The 20,366-nt window shown below is 44.4% G+C and overlaps 13 non-coding genes and 29 pseudogenes across 13 annotated transcripts; all 42 read left to right on the forward strand.

Moving 5' to 3' along the window:
* Nucleotides 1-150: 150 nt before the first annotated feature.
* Nucleotides 151-269, forward strand: LOC136724562 (uncharacterized; annotated as a pseudogene).
* A 216-nt stretch (nucleotides 270-485) lies between these two features.
* LOC136724533 (uncharacterized) lies at nucleotides 486-604 on the forward strand (annotated as a pseudogene).
* A 223-nt stretch (nucleotides 605-827) lies between these two features.
* Nucleotides 828-946, forward strand: LOC136724551 (uncharacterized; annotated as a pseudogene).
* Nucleotides 947-1,156: 210 nt separating this feature from the next.
* On the forward strand, nucleotides 1,157-1,275 carry LOC136724606 (5S ribosomal RNA). The gene has a single exon (XR_010807154.1). It is a non-coding gene; the product is annotated as a 5S ribosomal RNA (ribosomal RNA).
* A 217-nt stretch (nucleotides 1,276-1,492) lies between these two features.
* LOC136724633 (5S ribosomal RNA) lies at nucleotides 1,493-1,611 on the forward strand. The gene has a single exon (XR_010807179.1). It is a non-coding gene; the product is annotated as a 5S ribosomal RNA (ribosomal RNA).
* Nucleotides 1,612-1,827: 216 nt separating this feature from the next.
* Nucleotides 1,828-1,946, forward strand: LOC136724581 (uncharacterized; annotated as a pseudogene).
* Nucleotides 1,947-2,170: 224 nt separating this feature from the next.
* LOC136724500 (uncharacterized) lies at nucleotides 2,171-2,289 on the forward strand (annotated as a pseudogene).
* A 209-nt stretch (nucleotides 2,290-2,498) lies between these two features.
* LOC136724509 (uncharacterized) lies at nucleotides 2,499-2,617 on the forward strand (annotated as a pseudogene).
* A 210-nt stretch (nucleotides 2,618-2,827) lies between these two features.
* Nucleotides 2,828-2,946, forward strand: LOC136724563 (uncharacterized; annotated as a pseudogene).
* Nucleotides 2,947-3,168: 222 nt separating this feature from the next.
* On the forward strand, nucleotides 3,169-3,287 carry LOC136724575 (uncharacterized; annotated as a pseudogene).
* A 210-nt stretch (nucleotides 3,288-3,497) lies between these two features.
* Nucleotides 3,498-3,616, forward strand: LOC136724582 (uncharacterized; annotated as a pseudogene).
* A 216-nt stretch (nucleotides 3,617-3,832) lies between these two features.
* Nucleotides 3,833-3,951, forward strand: LOC136724618 (5S ribosomal RNA). Its single transcript, XR_010807165.1, has one exon. It is a non-coding gene; the product is annotated as a 5S ribosomal RNA (ribosomal RNA).
* A 209-nt stretch (nucleotides 3,952-4,160) lies between these two features.
* Nucleotides 4,161-4,279, forward strand: LOC136724573 (uncharacterized; annotated as a pseudogene).
* A 224-nt stretch (nucleotides 4,280-4,503) lies between these two features.
* LOC136724594 (uncharacterized) lies at nucleotides 4,504-4,622 on the forward strand (annotated as a pseudogene).
* Nucleotides 4,623-4,842: 220 nt separating this feature from the next.
* LOC136724510 (uncharacterized) lies at nucleotides 4,843-4,961 on the forward strand (annotated as a pseudogene).
* Nucleotides 4,962-5,180: 219 nt separating this feature from the next.
* On the forward strand, nucleotides 5,181-5,299 carry LOC136724565 (uncharacterized; annotated as a pseudogene).
* A 214-nt stretch (nucleotides 5,300-5,513) lies between these two features.
* On the forward strand, nucleotides 5,514-5,632 carry LOC136724609 (5S ribosomal RNA). The gene has a single exon (XR_010807157.1). It is a non-coding gene; the product is annotated as a 5S ribosomal RNA (ribosomal RNA).
* Nucleotides 5,633-5,853: 221 nt separating this feature from the next.
* On the forward strand, nucleotides 5,854-5,972 carry LOC136724495 (5S ribosomal RNA). Its single transcript, XR_010807139.1, has one exon. It is a non-coding gene; the product is annotated as a 5S ribosomal RNA (ribosomal RNA).
* Nucleotides 5,973-6,183: 211 nt separating this feature from the next.
* On the forward strand, nucleotides 6,184-6,302 carry LOC136724576 (uncharacterized; annotated as a pseudogene).
* A 206-nt stretch (nucleotides 6,303-6,508) lies between these two features.
* LOC136724564 (uncharacterized) lies at nucleotides 6,509-6,627 on the forward strand (annotated as a pseudogene).
* A 222-nt stretch (nucleotides 6,628-6,849) lies between these two features.
* LOC136724607 (5S ribosomal RNA) lies at nucleotides 6,850-6,968 on the forward strand. Its single transcript, XR_010807155.1, has one exon. It is a non-coding gene; the product is annotated as a 5S ribosomal RNA (ribosomal RNA).
* Nucleotides 6,969-7,177: 209 nt separating this feature from the next.
* Nucleotides 7,178-7,296, forward strand: LOC136724626 (5S ribosomal RNA). The gene has a single exon (XR_010807172.1). It is a non-coding gene; the product is annotated as a 5S ribosomal RNA (ribosomal RNA).
* A 210-nt stretch (nucleotides 7,297-7,506) lies between these two features.
* Nucleotides 7,507-7,625, forward strand: LOC136724553 (uncharacterized; annotated as a pseudogene).
* A 223-nt stretch (nucleotides 7,626-7,848) lies between these two features.
* Nucleotides 7,849-7,967, forward strand: LOC136724636 (5S ribosomal RNA). The gene has a single exon (XR_010807181.1). It is a non-coding gene; the product is annotated as a 5S ribosomal RNA (ribosomal RNA).
* A 209-nt stretch (nucleotides 7,968-8,176) lies between these two features.
* Nucleotides 8,177-8,295, forward strand: LOC136724608 (5S ribosomal RNA). The gene has a single exon (XR_010807156.1). It is a non-coding gene; the product is annotated as a 5S ribosomal RNA (ribosomal RNA).
* Nucleotides 8,296-8,505: 210 nt separating this feature from the next.
* LOC136724570 (uncharacterized) lies at nucleotides 8,506-8,624 on the forward strand (annotated as a pseudogene).
* Nucleotides 8,625-8,846: 222 nt separating this feature from the next.
* LOC136724532 (uncharacterized) lies at nucleotides 8,847-8,965 on the forward strand (annotated as a pseudogene).
* A 210-nt stretch (nucleotides 8,966-9,175) lies between these two features.
* On the forward strand, nucleotides 9,176-9,294 carry LOC136724520 (uncharacterized; annotated as a pseudogene).
* Nucleotides 9,295-9,512: 218 nt separating this feature from the next.
* On the forward strand, nucleotides 9,513-9,632 carry LOC136724572 (uncharacterized; annotated as a pseudogene).
* Nucleotides 9,633-9,841: 209 nt separating this feature from the next.
* LOC136724574 (uncharacterized) lies at nucleotides 9,842-9,960 on the forward strand (annotated as a pseudogene).
* A 208-nt stretch (nucleotides 9,961-10,168) lies between these two features.
* Nucleotides 10,169-10,287, forward strand: LOC136724550 (uncharacterized; annotated as a pseudogene).
* A 223-nt stretch (nucleotides 10,288-10,510) lies between these two features.
* LOC136724623 (5S ribosomal RNA) lies at nucleotides 10,511-10,629 on the forward strand. Its single transcript, XR_010807170.1, has one exon. It is a non-coding gene; the product is annotated as a 5S ribosomal RNA (ribosomal RNA).
* A 219-nt stretch (nucleotides 10,630-10,848) lies between these two features.
* On the forward strand, nucleotides 10,849-10,977 carry LOC136724586 (uncharacterized; annotated as a pseudogene).
* Nucleotides 10,978-11,196: 219 nt separating this feature from the next.
* On the forward strand, nucleotides 11,197-11,315 carry LOC136724639 (5S ribosomal RNA). Its single transcript, XR_010807184.1, has one exon. It is a non-coding gene; the product is annotated as a 5S ribosomal RNA (ribosomal RNA).
* Nucleotides 11,316-11,531: 216 nt separating this feature from the next.
* LOC136724634 (5S ribosomal RNA) lies at nucleotides 11,532-11,650 on the forward strand. Its single transcript, XR_010807180.1, has one exon. It is a non-coding gene; the product is annotated as a 5S ribosomal RNA (ribosomal RNA).
* A 226-nt stretch (nucleotides 11,651-11,876) lies between these two features.
* LOC136724504 (uncharacterized) lies at nucleotides 11,877-11,995 on the forward strand (annotated as a pseudogene).
* A 223-nt stretch (nucleotides 11,996-12,218) lies between these two features.
* LOC136724525 (uncharacterized) lies at nucleotides 12,219-12,337 on the forward strand (annotated as a pseudogene).
* A 216-nt stretch (nucleotides 12,338-12,553) lies between these two features.
* On the forward strand, nucleotides 12,554-12,672 carry LOC136724637 (5S ribosomal RNA). Its single transcript, XR_010807182.1, has one exon. It is a non-coding gene; the product is annotated as a 5S ribosomal RNA (ribosomal RNA).
* Nucleotides 12,673-12,887: 215 nt separating this feature from the next.
* Nucleotides 12,888-13,006, forward strand: LOC136724539 (uncharacterized; annotated as a pseudogene).
* A 541-nt stretch (nucleotides 13,007-13,547) lies between these two features.
* LOC136724569 (uncharacterized) lies at nucleotides 13,548-13,666 on the forward strand (annotated as a pseudogene).
* Nucleotides 13,667-13,882: 216 nt separating this feature from the next.
* LOC136724534 (uncharacterized) lies at nucleotides 13,883-14,001 on the forward strand (annotated as a pseudogene).
* A 224-nt stretch (nucleotides 14,002-14,225) lies between these two features.
* On the forward strand, nucleotides 14,226-14,344 carry LOC136724536 (uncharacterized; annotated as a pseudogene).
* Nucleotides 14,345-20,366: the final 6,022 nt, after the last annotated feature.

The following is a 20,366-nucleotide window of genomic DNA, read 5'->3' on the forward strand; positions in this document are numbered from 1 at the left end:
GGAATTGTACACGTACCCGGCTACTTTCAACACCCTTTCCTGCACTGATATTTTTCCCTCCAGTTTTCTATTTTTTTTTTTTTTTTTTTTGCTGGAAATTCCGTCAATACCCGCCAGCCTTTAAGAGACATCATGCAGCCAGGCATCTCGGCTTGCGGCCACACCATCCTGAACGCGCCCGATCTCGTCAGATCTCGGAAGCTAAACGGGGCAGGACCTGGTCAGTACATGAAAGTGAGACCTCCTGGAAATACCTAGTGCTGCAAGCTTTTACGTCTCCTGGGTAACTTTATCGTAGCTCTTAATACTCTCTATCTGTCTGGAGGAGATATAATTGAAATATTGTACACGTACCCAGCTACTGTCAACACCCTTTGCTGCACTGATATTTTTCCATCCATTTTTCTTTTTTTTTTTTTTTTTTTGCTGGAAGTTCCGTCAATACCCGCCAACCTTTAAGAGACATCATGCAGCCAGGCTTCTCGGCTTGCGGCCACACCGTCCTGAACGTGCCCGATCTCGTAAGATCTCGGAAGCTAAACGGGGCAGGACCTGGTCAGTAGTTGGATGGGAGACCTCATTGAAATACCTGGTGCTGCAAGATTTTACGTCTCCTGGGTAACTTTATCGTAGCTCTTAGTTATTTCTTTCTGTCTGGAGGAGATATAATTGAAGAATTGTACACGTACCCAGCTACTGTCAACACCCTTTGCTGCACTGATATTTTTCCATCCATTTTTCTTTTTTTTTTTTTTTTTTTTTTTTTTGCTGGAAGTTCCGTTAATATCCGCCAGCCTTTAAGAGACATCATGCAGCCAGGCCTCTTGGCTTGTAGTCACACCGTCCTGAACGCGCCCGATCATATCAGATTTCGGAAGCTTAACGGGGCAGGGCCTGGTCAGTACTTGGATGTGTGACCTCCTGGAAATACCAGGTGCTGCAAGCTTTTTACGTCTCCTGGGTAACTTCATCGTAGCTCTTAATACTCTCTTTCTGTCTCCAGGAGATATAATTGAAGAATTGTACACGTACCCGGCTACTTTCAACACCCTTTGCTGCACTGGTATATATCCCTCTATTTTTCTATTTTTTTTTTGCTGGCAGTTCCGTCAATACCCGCCAACCTTTAAGAGACATCATGCAGCCAGGCCTTTCGGCTTGTGGCCACACCGTCCTGAATGCGCCCGATCTCGTCAGATCTCGGAAGCTAAACGGGGCAGGGCCTGGTCAGTACTTGGATGGGAGACCTCCTAGAAATACCAGGTGCTGCAAGCTTTTTACGTCTCCTGGGTAACTTCATCGTAGCTCTTAATACTCTCTCTCTGTCTGGAGGAGATATAATTGAAGTATTGTACACGTATCCAGCTACTGTCAACACCCTTTGCTGCACTGATATTTTTCCATCCATTTTTCTTTTTTTTTTTTTTTTTTTGCTGGAAGTTCCGTCAATACCCGCCAACCTTTAAGAGACATCATGCAGCCAGGCATCTCGGCTTGCGGCCACACCATCCTGAACGCGCCCGATCTCGTCAGATCTCGGAAACTAAACGGGGCAGGACCTGGTCAGTACTTGGATGGGAGACCTCCTGGAAGTACCAGGTGCTGCAAGCTTTTTACGTCACCTGGGGAACTTCGTCGTAGCTTTTAATACTCTCTTTCTGTCTGGAGGAGATTTAATTGAAGAATTGTACACGTACCCGGCTACTTTCAACACCCTTTCCTGCACTGATATTTTTCCCTCCATTTTTCCTTTTTCTTTTTTTTTTTGCTGGAAGTTCCGTCAATACCCTCCAGCCTTTAAGAGACATCATGCAGCCAGGCATCTCGGCTTGCGGCCACACCATCCTGAACGCGCCCGATCAAGTCAGATCTCGGAAGCTAAACGGGGCAGGACCTGGTCAGTACATGAAAGTGAGACCTCCTGGAAATACCTAGTGCTGCAAGCTTTTACGTCTCCTGGGTAACTTTATCGTAGCTCTCAATACTCTCTCTCTGTCTGGAGGAGATATAATTGAAGTATTGTACACGTATCCAGCTACTGTCAACACCCTTTGCTGCACTGATATTTTTCCATCCATTTTTCTTTTTTCTTTTTTTCTTTTTTTTTTTTGCTGGAAGTTCCGTCAATACCCGCCAACCTTTAAGAGACATCATGCAGCCAGGCCTTTCGGCTTGTGGCCACACCGTCCTGAATGCGCCCGATCTCGTCAGATCTCGGAAGCTAAACGGGGCAGGGCCTTGTCAGTACTTGAATGGGAGACCTCCTAGAAATACCAGGTGCTGCAAGCTTTTTACGTCTCCTGGGTAACTTCATCGTAGCTCTTAATACTCTCTTTCTGTCTCCAGGAGATATAATTGAAGAATTGTACACGTACCCGGCTACTTTCAACACCCTTTGCTGCGCTGGTATATTTCCCTCTATTTTTCTTTTTTTTTTTGCTGGCAGTTCCGTCAATACCCGCCAGCCTTTAAGAGACATCATGCAGCCAGACATCTTGGCTTGCGGCCACACCATCCTGAACGCGCCCGATCTTGTCAGATCTCGGAAGCTAAACGGGGCAGGACCTGGTCAGTACTTGGATGGGAGACCTCCTAGAAATAGCAGGTGCTGCAAGCTTTTTACGTCTCCTTGGTAACTTCATCGTAGCTCTTAATACTCTCTTTCTGTCTCCAGGAGATATAATTGAAGAATTGTACACGTACCCGGCTACTTTCAACACCCTTTGCTGCACTGGTATATTTCCCTCTATTTTTCTTTTTTTTTTTTGCTGGCAGTTCCGTCAATACCCGCCAGCCTTTAAGAGACATCATGCAGCCAGGCATCTCGGCTTGCGGCCACACCATCCTGAACGCGCCCGATCTCGTCAGATCTCGGAAGCTAAACGGGGCAGGACCTGGTCAGTACATGAAAGTGAGACCTCCTGGAAATACCTAGTGCTGCAAGCTTTTACGTCTCCTGGGTAACTTTATCGTAGCTCTTAATACTCTCTATCTGTCTGGAGGAGATATAATTGAAATATTGTACACGTACCCAGCTACTGTCAACACCCTTTGCTGCACTGATATTTTTCCATCCATTTTTCTTTTTTTTTTTTTTTTTTTTTTTTTGCTGGAAGTTCCGTTAATATCCGCCAACCTTTAAGAGACATCATGCAGCCAGGCATCTCGGCTTGCGGCCACACCGTCCTGAAGACGCAAGATCTCGTCAGATCTCGGAAGAAAAACTAGGCAGGGCCTGGTCAGTAATTGGATGGGTGACCTCCTGGAAATACCAGGTGCTGAAAGCTTTTTACATCTCCTGGGTAACTTCAGCGTAGCTCTTAATACTCTCTTTCTGTCTCCAGGAGATATAATTGAAGAATTGTACACGTACCCGGCTACTTTCAACACCCTTTGCTGCACTGGTATATTTCCCTCTATTTTTCTTTTTTTTTTTTGCTGGCAGTTCCGTCAATACCCGCCAGCCTTTAAGAGACATCATGCAGCCAGGCATCTCGGCTTGCGGCCACACCATCTTGAACGCGCCCGATCTCGTCAGATCTCGGAAGCTAAACGGGGCAGGACCTGGTCAGTACATGAAAGTGAGACCTCCTGGAAATACCTAGTTCTGCAAGCTTTTACGTCTCCTGGGTAACTTTATCGTAGCTCTTAATACTCTCTCTCTGTCTGGAGGAGATATAATTGAAGTATTGTACACGTACCCAGCTACTGTCAACACCATTTGCTGCACTGATATTTTTCCATCCATTTTTCTTTTTTTTTTTTTTTTTTTGCTGGAAGTTCCGTCAATACCCGCCAACCTTTAAGAGACATCATGCAGCCAGGCCTTTCGGCTTGTGGCCACACCGTCCTGAATGCGCCCGATCTCGTTAGATCTCGGAAGCTAAACGGGGCAGGGCCTGGTCAGTACTTGGATGGGAGACCTCCTAGAAATACCAGGTGCTGCAAGCTTTTTACGTCTCCTGGGTAACTTCATCGTAGCTCTTAATACTCTCTTTCTGTCTCCAGGAGATATAATTGAAGAATTGTACACGTACCCGGCTACTTTCAACACCCTTTGCTGCACTGGTATATTTCCCTCTATTTTTCTTTTTTTTTTTGCTGGCAGTTCCGTCAATACCCGCCAGCCTTTAAGAGACATCATGCAGCCAGGCATCTCGGCTTGCGGCCACACCATCCTGAACGCGCCCGATCTCGTCAGATCTCGGAAGCTAAACGCGGCAGGACCTGGTCAGTACATGAAAGTGAGACCTCCTGGAAATACCTAGTGCTGCAAGCTTTTACGTCTCCTGGGTAACTTTATCGTAGCTCTTAATACTCTCTCTCTGTCTGGAGGAGATATAATTGAAGTATTGTACACGTATCCAGCTACTGTCAACACCCTTTGCTGCACTGATATTTTTCCATCCATTTTTCTTTTTTCTTTTTTTCTTTTTTTTTTTGGCTGGAAGTTCCGTCAATACCCGCCAACCTTTAAGAGACATCATGCAGCTGGGCCTCTCGGCTTTCGGCCACACCGTCCTGAATGCGCATGATATCGTCAGATCTCGGAAGCTAAACGGGGCAGGACCTGGTCAGTACTTGAATGTGAGACCTCCTGGAAATACCAGGTGCTGCAAGCTTTTACGTCTCCTGGGTAACTTTATCGTAGCTCTTAATACTCTCTTTCAGTCTGCAGGAGATATAATTGAAGAATTGTACACGTACCCGGCTACTTTCAACACCCTTTCCTGCACTGATATTTTTCCTTCCATTTTTCTATTTTTTTTTTTTTTTCTTTTTGCTGGAAGTTCCGTCAATACCCGCCAACCTTTAAGAGACATCATGCAGCCAGGCCTTTTGACTTGTGGCCACAACGTCCTGAATGCTCCCGATCTCGTCAGATCTCGGAAGCTAAACGGGGCAGGGCCTGGTCAGTACTTGGATGGGAGACCTCCTAGAAATACCAGGTGCTGCAAGCTTTTTACGTCTCCTGGGTAACTTCATCGTAGCTCTTAATACTCTCTTTCTGTCTCCAGGAGATATAATTGAAGAATTGTACACGTACCCGGCTACTTTCAACACCTTTTCCTGCACTGATATTTTTCCCTCCATTTTTCTTTTTTTTTTTTTTTTTTTTTGCTGGAAATTCCGTCAATACCCGCTAGCCTTTAAGAGACATCATGCAGCCAGACAACTCGGCTTGCGGCCACACCGTCCTGAACGCACCCGATCAAGTCAGATCTCGGAAGCTAAACGGGGCAGGACCTGGTCAGTACATGAAAGTGAGACCTCCTGGAAATACCTGGTGCTGCAAGCTTTTACGTCTCCTGGGTAACTTTATCGTAGCTCTTAATACTCTCTATCTGTCTGGAGGAGATATAATTGAAGTATTGTACACGTACCCAGCTACTGTCAACACCCTTTGCTGCACTGATATTTTTCCATCCATTTTTTTTTTTTTTTTTTTTTTTGCTGGAAGTTCCGTCAATACCCGCCAACCTTTAAGAGACATCATGCAGCCAGGCCTCTTCGCTTGCGGCCACACCGTCCTGAATGCGCTCGATCTCGTCAGATCTCGGAAGCTAAACGGGGCAGGGCCTGGTCAGTACTTGGATGGGAGACCTCCTAGAAATACCAGGTGCTGCAAGCCTTTTACGTCTCCTGGGTAACTTCATCGTAGCTCTTAATACTCTCTTTCTGTCTCCAGGAGATATAATTGAAGAATTGTACACGTACCCGGCTACTTTCAACACCCTTTCCTGCACTGATATTTTTCCCTCCATTTTTCTATTTTTTTTTTTTTTTTTTTTTGCTGGAAATTCCGCCAATACCCGCCAGCCTTTAAGAGACATCATGCAGCCAGGCCTCTTGGCTTGCGGCCACACCGTCCTGAACGCGCCCGATCTCGTCAGATCTCGGAAGCTAAACGGGGCAGGGCCTGGTCAGTACTTGGATGGGAGACCTCCTAGAAATACCAGGTGCTGCAAGCTTTTTACGTCTCCTGGGTAACTTCATCGTATTTCTTAATACTCTCTTTCTGTCTCCAGGAGATGTAATTGAAGAATTGTACACGTACCCGGCTACTTTCAACACCCTTTGCTGCACTGGTATATTTCCCTCTATTTTTCTTTTTTTTTTTTTGCTGGCAGTTCCGTCAATACCCGCCAGCCTTTAAGAGACATCATGCAGCCAGGCATCTCGGCTTACGGCCACACCATCCTGAACGCGCCCGATCTCGTCAGATCTCGGAAGCTAAACGGGGCAGGACCTGGTCAGTACATGAAAGTGAGACCTCCTGGAAATACCTAGTGCTGCAAGCTTTTACGTCTCCTGGGTAACTTTATCGTAGCTCTTAATACTCTCTATCTGTCTGGAGGAGATATAATTGAAGTATAGTACACGTACCCAGCTACTGTCAACACCCTTTGCTGCACTGATATTTTTCCATCCATTTTTTTTTTTTTTTGCTGGAAGTTCCGTCAATACCCGCCAACCTTTAAGAGACATCATGCAGCCAGGCATCTCGGCTTGCGGCCACACCATCCTGAACGCGCCCGATCTCGTCAGATCTCGGAAGCTAAACGGGGCAGGACCTGGTCAGTACATGAAAGTGAGACCTCCTGGAAATACCTAGTGCTGCAAGCTTTTACGTCTCCTGGGTAACTTTATCGTAGCTCTTAATACTCTCTCTCTGTCTGGAGGAGATATAATTGAAGTATTGTACACGTATCCAGCTACTGTCAACACCCTTTGCTGCACTGATATTTTTCCATCCATTTTTCTTTTTTCTTTTTTTTTTTTTTTTTTGCTGGAAGTTCCGTCAATACCCGCCAACCTTTAAGAGACATCATGCAGCCAGGCCTTTCGGCTTGTGGCCACACCGTCCTGAATGCGCCCGATCTCGTCAGATCTCGGAAGCTAAACGGGGCAGGGCCTGGTCAGTACTTGGATGGGAGACCTCCTAGAAATACCAGGTGCTGCAAGCTTTTTACGTCTCCTGGGTAACTTCATCGTAGCTCTTAATACTCTCTTTCTGTCTCCAGGAGATATAATTGAAGAATTGTACACGTACCCGGCTACTTTCAACACCCTTTGCTGCACTGGTATATTTCCCTCTATTTTTCTTTTTTTTTTTGCTGGCAGTTCCGTCAATACCCGCCAGCCTTTAAGAGACATCATGCAGCCAGGCATCTCGGCTTGCGGCCACACCGTCCTGAACGCGCCCGATCTCGTCAGATCTCGGAAGCTAAACGGGGTAGGGCCTGGTCAGTACTTGGATGGGAGACCTCCTAGAAATACCAGGTGCTGCAAGCTTTTTACGTCTCCTGGGTAACTTCATCGTAGCTCTTAATACTCTCTTTATGTCTGGAGAAGATATAATTGAAGAATTGTAAACGTACCCGGCTACTTTCAACACCCTTTGCTGCACTGGTATTTTTCCCTCTATTTTTCTTTTTTTTTTTTGCTGGCAGTTATGTCAATACCCGCCAGCCTTTAAGAGACATCATGCAGCCAGGCATCTCGGCTTGCGGCCACACCATCCTGAACGCGCCCGATCTCGTCAGATCTCGGAAGCTAAACGGGGCAGGACCTGGTCAGTACGTGAAAGTGAGACCTCCTGGAAATACCTAGTGCTGCAAGCTTTTACATCTCCTGGGTAACTTTATCGTAGCTCTTAATACTCTCTCTCTGTCTGGAGGAGATATAATTGAAGTATTGTACACGTATCCAGCTACTGTCAACACCCTTTGCTGCACTGATATTTTTCCATCCATTTTTCTTTTTTCTATTTTTCTTTTTTTTTTTTGCTGGAAGTTCCGTCAATACCCGCCAACCTTTAGAGACATCATGCAGCCAGGCCTTTCGGCTTGTGGCCACACCGTCCTGAATGCGCCCGATCTCGTCAGATCTCGGAAGCTAAACGGGGCAGGGCCTGGTCAGTGCTTGGATGGGAGACCTCCTAGAAATACCAGGTGCTGCAAGCTTTTTACGTCTCCTGGGTAACTTCATCGTAGCTCTTAATACTCTCTTTCTGTCTCCAGGAGATATAATTGAAGAATTGTACACGTACCCGGCTACTTTCAACACCCTTTGCTGCATTGGTATTTTTCCCTCTATTTTTCTTTTTTTTTTTGCTGGCAGTTATGTCAATACCCGCCAGCCTTTAAGAGACATCATGCAGCCAGGCATCTTGGCTTGTGGCCACACCATCCTGAACGCGCCCGATCTCGTCAGATCTCGGAAGCTAAACGGGGCAGGGCCTGGTCAGTACTTGGATGGGAGACCTCCTAGAAATACCAGGTGCTGCAAGCTTTTTACGTCTCCTGGGTAACTTCATCGTAGCTCTTAATACTCTCTTTATGTCTGGAGAAGATATAATTGAAGAATTGTAAACGTACCCGGCTACTTTCAACACCCTTTGCTGCACTGGTATTTTTCCCTCTATTTTTCTTTTTTTTTTTTGCTGGCAGTTATGTCAATACCCGCCAGCCTTTAAGAGACATCATGCAGCCAGGCATCTCGGCTTGCGGCCACACCATCCAGAACGCGCCCGATCTCGTCAGATCTCGGAAGCTAAACGGGGCAGGACCTGGTCAGTACATGAAAGTGAGACCTCCTGGAAATACCTAGTGCTGCAAGCTTTTACATCTCCTGGGTAACTTTATCGTAGCTCTTAATACTCTCTCTCTGTCTGGAGGAGATATAATTGAAGTATTGTACACGTATCCAGCTACTGTCAACACCCTTTGCTGCACTGATATTTTTCCATCCATTTTTCTTTTTTCTTTTTTTCTTTTTTTTTTTGCTGGAAGTTCCGTCAATACCCGCCAACCTTTAGAGACATCATGCAGCCAGGCCTTTCGGCTTGTTGCCACACCGTCCTGAATGCGCCTGATCTCGTCAGATCTCGGAAGCTAAACGGGGCAGGGCCTGATCAGTGCTTGGATGGGAGACCTCCTAGAAATACCAGGTGCTGCAAGCTTTTTACGTCTCCTGGGTAACTTCATCGTAGCTCTTAATACTCTCTTTCTGTCTCCAGGAGATATAATTGAAGAATTGTACACGTACCCGGCTACTTTCAACACCCTTTGCTGCACTGGTATTTTTCCCTCTATTTTTCTTTTTTTTTTTTGCTGGCAGTTATGTCAATACCCGCCAGCCTTTAAGAGACATCATGCAGCCAGGCATCTCGGCTTGCGGCCACACCATCCTGAACGCGCCCGATCTCGTCAGATCTCGGAAGCTAAACGGGGCAGGACCTGGTCAGTACATGAATGTGAGACCTCCTGGAAATACCTGGTGCTGCAAGCTTTTACGTCTCCTGGGTAACTTTATCGTAGCTCTTAATACTCTCTATCTGTCTGGAGGAGATATAATTGAAGTATTGTACACGTACCCAGCTACTGTCAACACCCTTTGCTGCACTGATATTTTTCCATCCATTTTTCTTTTTTCTTTTTTATTTTTTTGCTGGAAATTCCGTCAATACCCGCTAGCCTTTAAGAGACATCATGCAGCCAGACATCTCGGCTTGCCGGCCACACCGTCCTGAACGCGCCCGATCTTGTCAGATCTCGGAAGCTAAACGGGGCAGGACCTGGTCAGTACTTAAATGTGAGACCTCCTGGAAATACCAGGTGCTGCCAGCTTTTTACGTCTCCTGGGGAACTTCATCGTAGCTCTTAATACTCTCTTTATGTCTGGAGAAGATATAATTGAAGAATTGTAAACGTACCCGGCTACTTTCAACACCCTTTGCTGCACTGGTATTTTTCCCTCTATTATTCTTTTTTTTTTTGCTGGCAGTTATGTCAATACCCGCCAGCCTTTAAGAGACATCATGCAGCCAGGCATCTCGGCTTGCGGCCAAACCATCCTGAACGCGCCCGATCTCGTCAGATCTCGGAAGCTAAACGGGGCAGGACCTGGTCTGTACACGAATGTGAGTCCTCCTGGAAATACCTCGTGCTGCAAGCTTTTACGTCTCCTGGGTAACTTTATCGTAGCTCTTAATACTCTCTATCTGTCTGGAGGAGATTTAATTGAAGTATTGTACACGTACCCAGCTACTGTCAACACCCTTTGCTGCACTGATATTTTTCCATCCATTTTTTTTTTTTTTTTTGCTGGAAGTTCCGTCAATACCCGCCAACCTTTAAGAGACATCATGCAGCCAGGCCTTTCGGCTTGTGGCCACACCGTCCTGAATGCGCCCGATCTCGTCAGATCTCGGAAGCTAAACGGGGCAGGACCTGGTCAGTACATGAATGTGAGTCCTCCTGGAAATACCAGGTGCTGCTAGCTTTTTCGTCTCCTGGGTAACTTTATCGTAGCTCTTAATTCTCTCTATCTGTCTGGAGGAGATATAATTGAAGAATTGTACACGTACCCAGCTACTGTCAACACCCTTTGCTGCACTGATATTTTTCCATCCATTTTTTTTTTTTTTTTTTTTTTTTTTTTTTTTGCTGGAAGTTCCGTCAATACCTGCCAACCTTTAAGAGACATCATGCATCCAGGCCTTTTGACTTGTGGCCACACCGTCCTGAATGCGCCCGATCTCGTCAGATCTCGGAAGCTAAACGGGGCAGGGCCTGGTCAGTACTTGGATGGGAGACCTCCTAGAAATACCAGGTGCTGCAAGCTTTTTACGTCTCCTGGGTAACTTCATCGTAGCTCTTAATACTCTCTTTCTGTCTCCAGGAGATATAATTGAAGAATTGTACACGTACCCGGCTACTTTCAACACCCTTTCCTGCACTGATATTTTTTCCTCCATTTTTCTTTTTTTTTTTTTTTTTTTTTGCTGGAAATTCCGTCAATACCCGCCAGCCTTTAAGAGACATCATGCAGCCAGACATCTCGGCTTGCGGCCACACCGTCCTGAACGCGCCCGATCTTGCCCGATCTTGTCAGATCTCGGAAGCTAACCGGGGCAGGACCTGGTCAGTACTTAAATGTGAGACCTCCTGGAAATACCAGGTGCTGCCAGCTTTTTATGTCTCCTGGGGAACTTCATCGTAGCTCTTAATACTCTCTTTCTCTCTGGAGAAGATATAATTGAAGAATTGTACACGTACCCGGCTACTTTCAACACCCTTTGCTGCACTGATATTTTTCCCTCCATTTTTCTATTTTTTTTTTTTTTTTTTTGCTGGAAATTCCGTCAATACCCGCCAGCCTTTAAGAGACATCATGCAGCCAGGCTTCTCGGCTTGCGGCCACAGCGTCCTGAACGCGCCCGATCTCGTCAGATCTCGGAAGCTAAACGGGGCAGGTCCTGGTCAGTACTTGGATGGGTGACCTCCTGGAAATACCTGGTGCTGCAAGCTTTTTACGTCTCCTGGGTAACTTCATCGTAGCTCTTAATATTCTCTTTCAGTCTGGAGGAGATATAATTGAAGAAATATACACGTACCTGGCTACTTTCAACACCCATTGCTGCACTGATATTTTTCTCTCGATTTTTCTTTTTTCTTTTTTTTTTTGCTGGAAGTTCCGTCAATACCCTCGTGCCTTTAAGATACATCATGCAGCCAGGCTTCTCGGCTTGCGGCCACAGCGTCCTGAACGCGCCCGATCTCGTCAGATCTCGGAAGCTAAACGGGGCAGGTCCTGGTCAGTACTTGGATGGGTGACCTCCTGGAAATACCAGGTGCTGCAAGCTTTTTACGTCTCCTGGGTAACTTCATCGTAGCTCTTAATACTCTCTTTAAATCTGGAGGAGATATAATTGAAGAATTGTACACGTACCCGGCTACTTTCAGCACCCTTTGCTGCACTGATATTTTTCCCTCCGTTTTTCTGTTTTTTTTAATTTTTTTTTTTTTTTTGCTAGAAGTTCCGTCAATACCCGCCAGCCTTTAAGAGACATCATGCAGCCAGGCTTTTTGGCTTGCGGCCACACCGTCCTGAATGCGCCCGATCTCGTCAGATCTCGGAAGCTAAACGGGGCAAGGTCTGGTCAGTACTTGGATGGGTGACCTCCTGGAAATACCTTGTGCTGCAAGCTTTTTACGTCTCCTGGGTAACTTCATCGTAGCTCTTAATATTGTCTTTCAGTCTGGAGGAGATATAATTGAAGAATTGTACACGTACCCGGCTACATTCAACACCCTTTGCTGCACTGATATTTTTCCCTCCATTTTTATATTTTTTCTTTTTTTCTTTTTTTAGCTGGAAATTCCGTCAATACCCGCCAGCCTTTTGGGGACATCATGCAGCCAGACCGCTTGGCTTTCGGCCACACCATCCTGAACGCGCCTGATCTCGTCAGATCTCGGAAGCTAAACGGGGCAGGGCCTGGTCACTACTTGGATGGGTGACCTACTGGAAATACCAGGTGCTGCAAGCTTTTTCGTCTCCTGGGTAACTTCATCGTAGCTCTTAATACTCTCTTTCAGTCTGGAGGAGATATTATTGAAGAATTGTACACGTACCCGGCTACTTTCAACACCCTTTGTTTGCTCTGATATTTTTCCCTCCATTTTTCTTTTTTCTTTTGTTCTTTGCTGGAAGTTCCGTCAATACCCTCCAGCCTTTAAGAGACATCATGCAGCCAGGACTCTTGGCTTGCGGCCACACCGTCCTGAACGCGCCCGATCTCGTCAGATCTCGGAAGCTAAACGGGGCAGGGCCTGGTCAGTACTTGGATTGTTGACCTCCTGGAAATACCAGGTGCTGCAAGCTTTTTACGTCTCCTGGGTAACTTCATCGTAGCTCTTAATACTCTCTTTCAGTCTGGAGGAGATATAATTGAAGAATTGTACAGGTACCCGGCTACTTTCAACACCCTTTACTGCACAGATATTTTTCCCTCCATTTTTCTTTTTTCGTTTTTTTTTGCTGGAAGTTCCGTCAATACCCTCCAGCCTTTAAGAGACATCATGCAACCAGGCCTCTTGGCATGCGGACACATTGTCCCGAATGCGCCTGATCTCATCAGATCTCGGAAGCTAAACGGGGCAGGGCCTGGTCAGTACTTGAATGTGAGAACTCGTGGAAATACCTGGTGCTGCAAGCTTTTTACGTCTCCTGGGTAACTTCATCGTAGCTCTTAATACTCTCTTTCTGTCTGGAGGAGATATAATTGAAGAATTGTACACGTACCCGGCTACTTTCGACAGCCTTTGCTGCACTGATATTTTTCCCTCCATTTTTCTTTTTTTTGCTTGAAGTTCCGTCAATACCCGCCAGCCTTTAAGAGACATCATGCAGCCAGGCTTTTTGGCTTGCGGCCACACCGTCCTGAACGAGCCCGATCTTGTCATATCTTGGAAGCAAAACGTGGCAGGGCCTGGTCAGTATTTGGATTGGTGACCTCCTGGAAAAACTAGGTACTGCAAGCTTATTACGTCTCTTGGGTAACTTCATCGTAGCTGTTAATAATCTCTTTCTGTCTGGAGGAGATACAATTGAAGAAATGTACACGTACCCGGCAACTTTCTAACACCCTTTGCTGCACTGATATTTTTCCCTCCATTTTTCTTTTTTCTTTTTTTTTTGCTGGAAGTTCCGTCAATACCCTCCAGCCTTTAAGAGACATCATGCAGCCAGGCCTCTTGGTTTGCGGCCACACCGTCCTGAACGCGCCCGATCTCGTCATATCTCAGATTCTAAACGGGGCAGGGCCTGGTCAGTACTTGGATGGGTGACCTCCTGGAAATACCAGGTGCTGCGAGCTTTTTACGTCTCCTGGGTAACTTCATCGTAGCTCTTAATACTCTCTTTCAGTCTGGAGGAGATATAATTGAAGAATTGTACACGTACCCGGCTAATTTCAACACCCATTGCTGCACTAATATTTTTCCCTCCATTTTTCTTTTTTCTTTTTTTTTTTGCTGGAAGTTCCGTCAATACCCTCCAGCCTTTAAGACACATCATGCAGCCTGGCGTCTCGGCTTGCGGCCACACCGTCCTGAACGCGCCCGATCTCGTCAGATCTCGGAAGCTAAACGGGGCAGGACCTGGTCAGTACTTGAATGTGAGACATCCTGGAAATACCTGGTGCTGCAAGCTTTTACGTCTCCTGGGTAACTTTATCGTAGCTCTTAATACTCTCTATCTGTCTGGAGGAGATATAATTGAAGTATTGTACACGTACCCAGCTACTGTCAACACCCTTTGCTGCACTGATATTTTTCCATCCATTTTTCTTTTTTTTTTTTTTTTTTTTTTTTTCTGCTGGAAGTTCCGTCAATACCCTCCAGCCTTTTAGAGACATCATGCAGCCAGGCCTCTTGGCTTGTGGCCACACCGTCCTGAACGTGCCCGATCTCGTCAGACCTTGGAAACTAAACGGGCCAGGGCCTGGTTAGTACTTGGATGGGTGACCTCCAGGAAATACCAGGTGATGCAAGTTTTTACGTCTCCTGGGTAACTTCATCGTAGCTCTTAATACTCTTTATCTGTCTGGTGGAGATATAATTGAAGTTCTGTACACTTTGTCTTAGGGACAGTCTGGCTAGCAGTGACTGAGTGGTTGACAGACGACAAGCAACGGAATGTACGTGCTCTGTGATGTCATAGCAGTCAGCTGAGAGAGGCTCGTGATGTCATCGCTGAGCTGTCTGTCTGTCTGTCTGTCTCTCTCTCTCTCTTTCTCTCTCTCTCTCTCTCTCTCTTCCTCTCAATTCAATTCATTTGTATTGTCAAAGCAATTGGACATACATACATACATATATATATATATATATATATATATATATATATATATACATACATACATACATCCATACATGCTAGAAAGTCATTACTATGTTATCTTAAAGGCTAACTAAGCAGAACATATATCATTATAGAACAGAGTTCATAGGTCAACACATGGTTTTAGGGAACAGGCACGTAGGTCATACCGTTTGACATTGTCTCCAAGGTTCTCATCGTAAATAACAAACAGAAATCAAACTATCTTCTGGGCTGACCTTCTAGCTTGACCGTATCTTTCTTAAGTATACAAGAGAGAAAAACAGGTGTAAGAAAATAATTTCTAATTTTCCTTCTACACATATATACATACATACATACATATGTAGCGTTATGTTGGGTGTATTTGGATAAGAGCATTTGGGCTCTGAGCTGAAGCACTGTTCTAAAGAAGACCTCTCCCCCCCCAAAGTTATCAGATTTCCTTAGCTCATCAGCTTGGAACTGGTTTGCATCAAAGTGACAGTTTTGGGGAGGATGGCACCGAGAAGAGGCCAAATAGTTTGGAATTCTGCTATGAGATGTCTGGAGAAAGGGGCCTGTTGGTGATAAAAACTCTTTGAAGTGGATGAGAGCCGAAATCCCGACATAGAGCTACGAACCCAGGCCAACCGGCATTTCCAAAAGATGGCATGGATTGACATCAGTCATAAATAAAGCCTCCCTCCAATAGGACACTGGGGGCTGAAACCGAAATCCAATCTCAAGAACTCAGGGACCAATCACCTACTGATCTGACAGACTATAAGGAACAGCGGACAGTCTTTCTCTCTCTTTCTCTCTCACCTGAACCAGAAACTCGCTGCCACAGCTCAACCTGTAGCTCTGTTGCCAGAACCGGAATCAGAAACCAACCAAGTCTTTGCCGGCAACAGAAGAGTTAAACTGGGAGAAGGAGATTGAGCGAAGAATTATTTTAAAGGACTTTATTAAATAAATAACTTTACAGACCCACCTGATCAGTGGAGTTTTACAGCTGGACAATTGACTAAGTCGACTGAATACGAAAGTGTCAGTCACTTAAATAGCTATTTGAGTCTTAAGAAACTTGACCCTTGGAACAAACAGGGCCCTGCTTTCCTCAAAGACTTCGTCTTCAAGTAACTACGGTGGAACCCTGCTTACAAAGAAGATTTTGTGCACAACCTTGGAGCCTTCAAACCAATGGAAAATCTGTTTGGAAAAGACTCTACATTCGCGAAACCCCAACTTCCAGGTGCATCGACTGAGTGGAAGTTCTTGGACAAAGCTGAACCGGACTGCCTTTGTTCCAAACCACACGGACCTCGTGCCGTGTGCTGTTATCTGAGCCCGAAGCCAGAGAGGCCTCTCTGCGACGAAGTTCACATAAGTTTAACAGTTTGGAGTTTGTGATTCATGACATTTGAGAAATCAATTAGAAATGTTAATCTGTGATTCATAACTCTAGAATGTGTAATATCATTTAGTTTTCTTAAATATAAATGTGTGTTGCATTAAACTGTTTTGTTGATAATTTTAGAAATAAAATCTGTCAACGCCGAGAAATATCTTCTCATTCCTGTTTAACTGTTTAGTCTGAAATTGACACAAGTTAATAGACATTAGATTATTGGTGGCCCTGCCTATCCTTAATCATTGAATAATAATCAGTTAAGGGAAATTGTGGTAACAAATAGGATCTTTCTCGGCACCTAAACGTAAATGAGACTGATATATATATAACGAGAAGTTACCTGACATAAATACTAACCTGCGTAGTTATTGAATGTCTGACTAACAATACTAATGAGAGACTCACCTTCGTCTTACTAACCGGTATTGTAGTCAATGTGTTTATAACCTTTTTTGTTTAACGATTTGTTAAACGGAATGTACGTGCTCTGTGATGTCATAGCAGTAAGCTGAGAGAGGCTCGTCATGTCATCGCTGAGCTGGCTGGCTGGCTGGCTGGCTCTCTGTGTGTGTGTGTGTGTGTGTGTGTGTGTGTCTCTCTGTCTGTCTGTCTGTCTGTCTGTCTCTCTCTCTCTCTCTTACACTCTCTCTCTCCCTCTCAATTCAATTCATTTGTATTGTCAAAGCAATTGGACATGCATACATACATACATACATATATATGGAAAATAAACAATACGTGTACATCTCTTTCTGCATTAGTGGTGCCCTCACAGATGTGCAAGTTACATGACAGACAGACAGACAGACACACACACACTTTCACACACAGACAGATAGACACATACACACACAGACACACACACACATACTTTGACAGACAGACAGACAGACACACGCATATTATGGGTCTTTGTTGGGTAGTGAAATGGGTAGCATCAGTCGCAGTGTGGGTAATGTCAGGGAGCCAATCATAGTCCCCGTTATTTGCATATCGTGGCACAAAGCATTCTGGGAAAAGCAACTAAACACGTTTAGTCATGTATTTGTCCATAGTTTACACATGAGATGAAAGAGACAGTATGACGTGTTGAGCACCTGGGATTCCTCATGTGTATGTGAGGGGCAGAGGAACCGGATCCCAAGTGTGCGTCCCAGGTGCTATAGGTTTCAAAGCATGCAGGGGAATAAGCACCCCACCCTGACACCTATAGAAGACTGGATAGGGAGATATAAATAGCAATGGGGAGACTCTTGTACTTGGTGTGGCTCTATCCATATAGTGGGGCCAGCAGCCACTTAGCAGGTGCAGCAATAGAAGCTCAGCCTGGGGAGACTGGATTTAGCATTTCCTCTCCATTTTGATAACTATCCATAATCATTTCTGCAAAATACTTCTATGATACCTATGTATGTTTTTTACTTGTACTATATTATACTATCAAGTATCAGTGTACACATACAATGTGACCTGTTACATTAATACAGAAGCCACGGAAGGCCAGATCACTAATAGCCACTGTCCCCTGATATTACACTTTTTTACAATCACTTTGGCACTCATTTCAGAACCTTGATGTCATTTTTCAAAACTCTAGACACTAAACTCACACCCGATGATCAAAATGCACATTTTTCAAAACTCTAACACTTTTTTACAATTGCTTGGATACAATACACATCAACCTCAGATCATTTGTTCATTGAACTAAAATGACACAACTTAACATCAAAGTATTACCATTTCAAAATGCAATTCACACATTACATCTGAGATCACTGTCTATTCATTTCATTACAAAGATCTAACTATCAATTGATACAGCTGCTCAAAATGATAAGTGACTGTTGCATTACTCTTAATGCATAATTTTATGGAAACTGACAAACAATATTCCATGTTTCGATCATGAAAGTTTCAGGATAATGAGATCCATTGACATCAATAAACGAGGAGCATGAACCAGTTGGACTACATTATCTATGGATGTAATATTTCATCATCATTCATCATCATGTAGCACTTTTCCACACCATGTTTGCAGTGTGGAAGGAAAGTTAGAAATTCTTTCTCTAATACCTGTTTTTCTCTCTTGTATACTTAAGAAAGATAAGGTCAAGCTAGAAGGTCAGGCCAGAAGGTAGTTTGATTTCTGCTTGTTATTTACGATGAGAATCTTGGAGACAATGTCAAACAGTATGATTGAAGTGCCTGCTCCCTAATCCATGTGTTGATCTATGAACTCTGTCCTATAATGATATAAATTCTGCTTAGCTAACTTTTAAGATAACATAGTAATGACTTTCTGATTATAACCAGCTCTTTGATTTTTGTGTATAAAAGCTCTGACTGTTAAAATGAAGGCAGAGCGACTTTGGGATCTACTTGAGTCACTGTTCCTCTCCACGCTGCGTGTATTAAAGGCATTGCAACTAACGCTCCAACCTGGTTGAAGATGATTGTTCTTCCACATCAGATTTGACATTACTGTATGTATGCAGGCCCTTGTAATTGCTTTTCCAATACTGCCAACTGGTTATTGATGATTGATTTCACATTGTGGTACGAGTATCGAGTGAAATGAGTGCTATCCACCCCAGCAACACAGTGATAACATGGAGCCGGCAAGTCATCCAGGTCACAATAGAGGTCAAGCAGTGGGAGGAGGAAGACGTGGTGGTCAAAGGAATGGAAGGGGACATGCACCCCTTCTGAGAGGTGGTCGTGGGCCTCGTCATAGAGGAGGGCTTAGGCCTCACCAGAGAGGCAGCCATGGGCCTCATTTGAGAGGTGTTGGGGGAACGTGGTAGAGGACAAGGCCACGGACCAGACAGCGGCAGCAACAGCAAATAGTGTCCAGTGAAATCCGAGAAATAGTTGTAGAGCATGTTGTAAATCATGGCATGACCATGACTGAGGCAGCTACAATGATTCAATCAAACCTCAGAATCAACTCAGGATCAGCTGTGGCCTCAATCATCAGAAATTTCCGTACTGAGAAGCGGCAAGTCTTCAGCATGCACTAAACATTAGGCTACTCTCAATTGTCAAATGACTGTATACTGCATACCAATGTGTAGCACAGAGTATAGTGTGCCTTTTGAAAGAAATGCAGACAGAGTGAAGCAGCTGATGACTGAGTATGTTCAGGTATGTTCAGTTTCAAGATGCCTCTTGTGAAAAATGGTTGTGAGAACCTGAACCTGAACACAGGGCTGATGGAAATTTAGAAGTACAGTAATCAATCCTTTGTTTTGCTTTTTACACTAAGCCAGGTGAGGAACACTGCAGTTGACATTTTACTGTAGTTTTGTTCTTTTTTGTAGCTAATTATTGTTGCATGGATTCAAAGAAACCTATGGTGTGATTTGATTGTATTGCATCAATACATTTCAGATTTTGTTCAATGATTCCACTGTGTCTGTAGTATTCTCTCTACTAGTCCTTTTACAGTGATGTATTTATGTGTAGTACCATAATGAAACATGTATCACATATTTTGTACTACAATATTTAATGATTGTACGAACAACTACACAGTGAAACTATCGGTATCTTCTGTGTGGGTGATCTAAATAAATGTTACTATGGTATTTCATGATAAATGAATTATTTGAACCAACAAGTCTGCAAGTGCAAGGTTTCTTTAAAGATATGAATGCACAATGCAATGTTTTGAACATTGGACAGCCTGTGTTACAAGTGATGACCGTTTTGAGTTTTGTGTCTAGAGTTTTGAAAAATGACATCAAGGTTCTGAAATTAGTGACAAAGTGATTGTAAAAAACTGTATATTCATCCTATTTAATGTGCTCTTTTAAAATGTACTTTTCTTTTTTATGTTGCCATTTCTGTTCTACCAATGTTTCAGTTGTTAGCCAAAGATTGACAGAGTACATCTCATACACACAGGCCAGACAGCAAGGATTTCTTTTTGAAATTCAATTACAAATGCTGCATGAACTCATCAATACGATTAGAGCTCCTGAAAGCAATATAACTAACTCACTCTACAGCATCTCATTAGCAGTGAAAAGAAACCAAGAAAGTTGGGACAGTCGACTGTTTACCACTATGTAACATCACCTTTTCTTTTAATAACACTTATTAAGCACTTGGGCACTGAAGGCACCTCTTGGTTAAGTTTAGCAAGCGGGATTTCCCCCCATTCATCCATTATGCATTTCCTCAGCTGCGCAACTGCACAGGGCCTTCGTTGTCTTAATTTGCACTTCATAGTGCGCCACACATTCTCAATTCGGAGACAGGTCAGGACTGCAGGCAGGCCATGCTAGCACCCGCA

The sequence above is a fragment of the Amia ocellicauda genome, unplaced genomic scaffold (assembly GCF_036373705.1).
Source record: "Amia ocellicauda isolate fAmiCal2 unplaced genomic scaffold, fAmiCal2.hap1 HAP1_SCAFFOLD_186, whole genome shotgun sequence".
Classification (NCBI taxonomy): domain Eukaryota; kingdom Metazoa; phylum Chordata; class Actinopteri; order Amiiformes; family Amiidae; genus Amia; species Amia ocellicauda.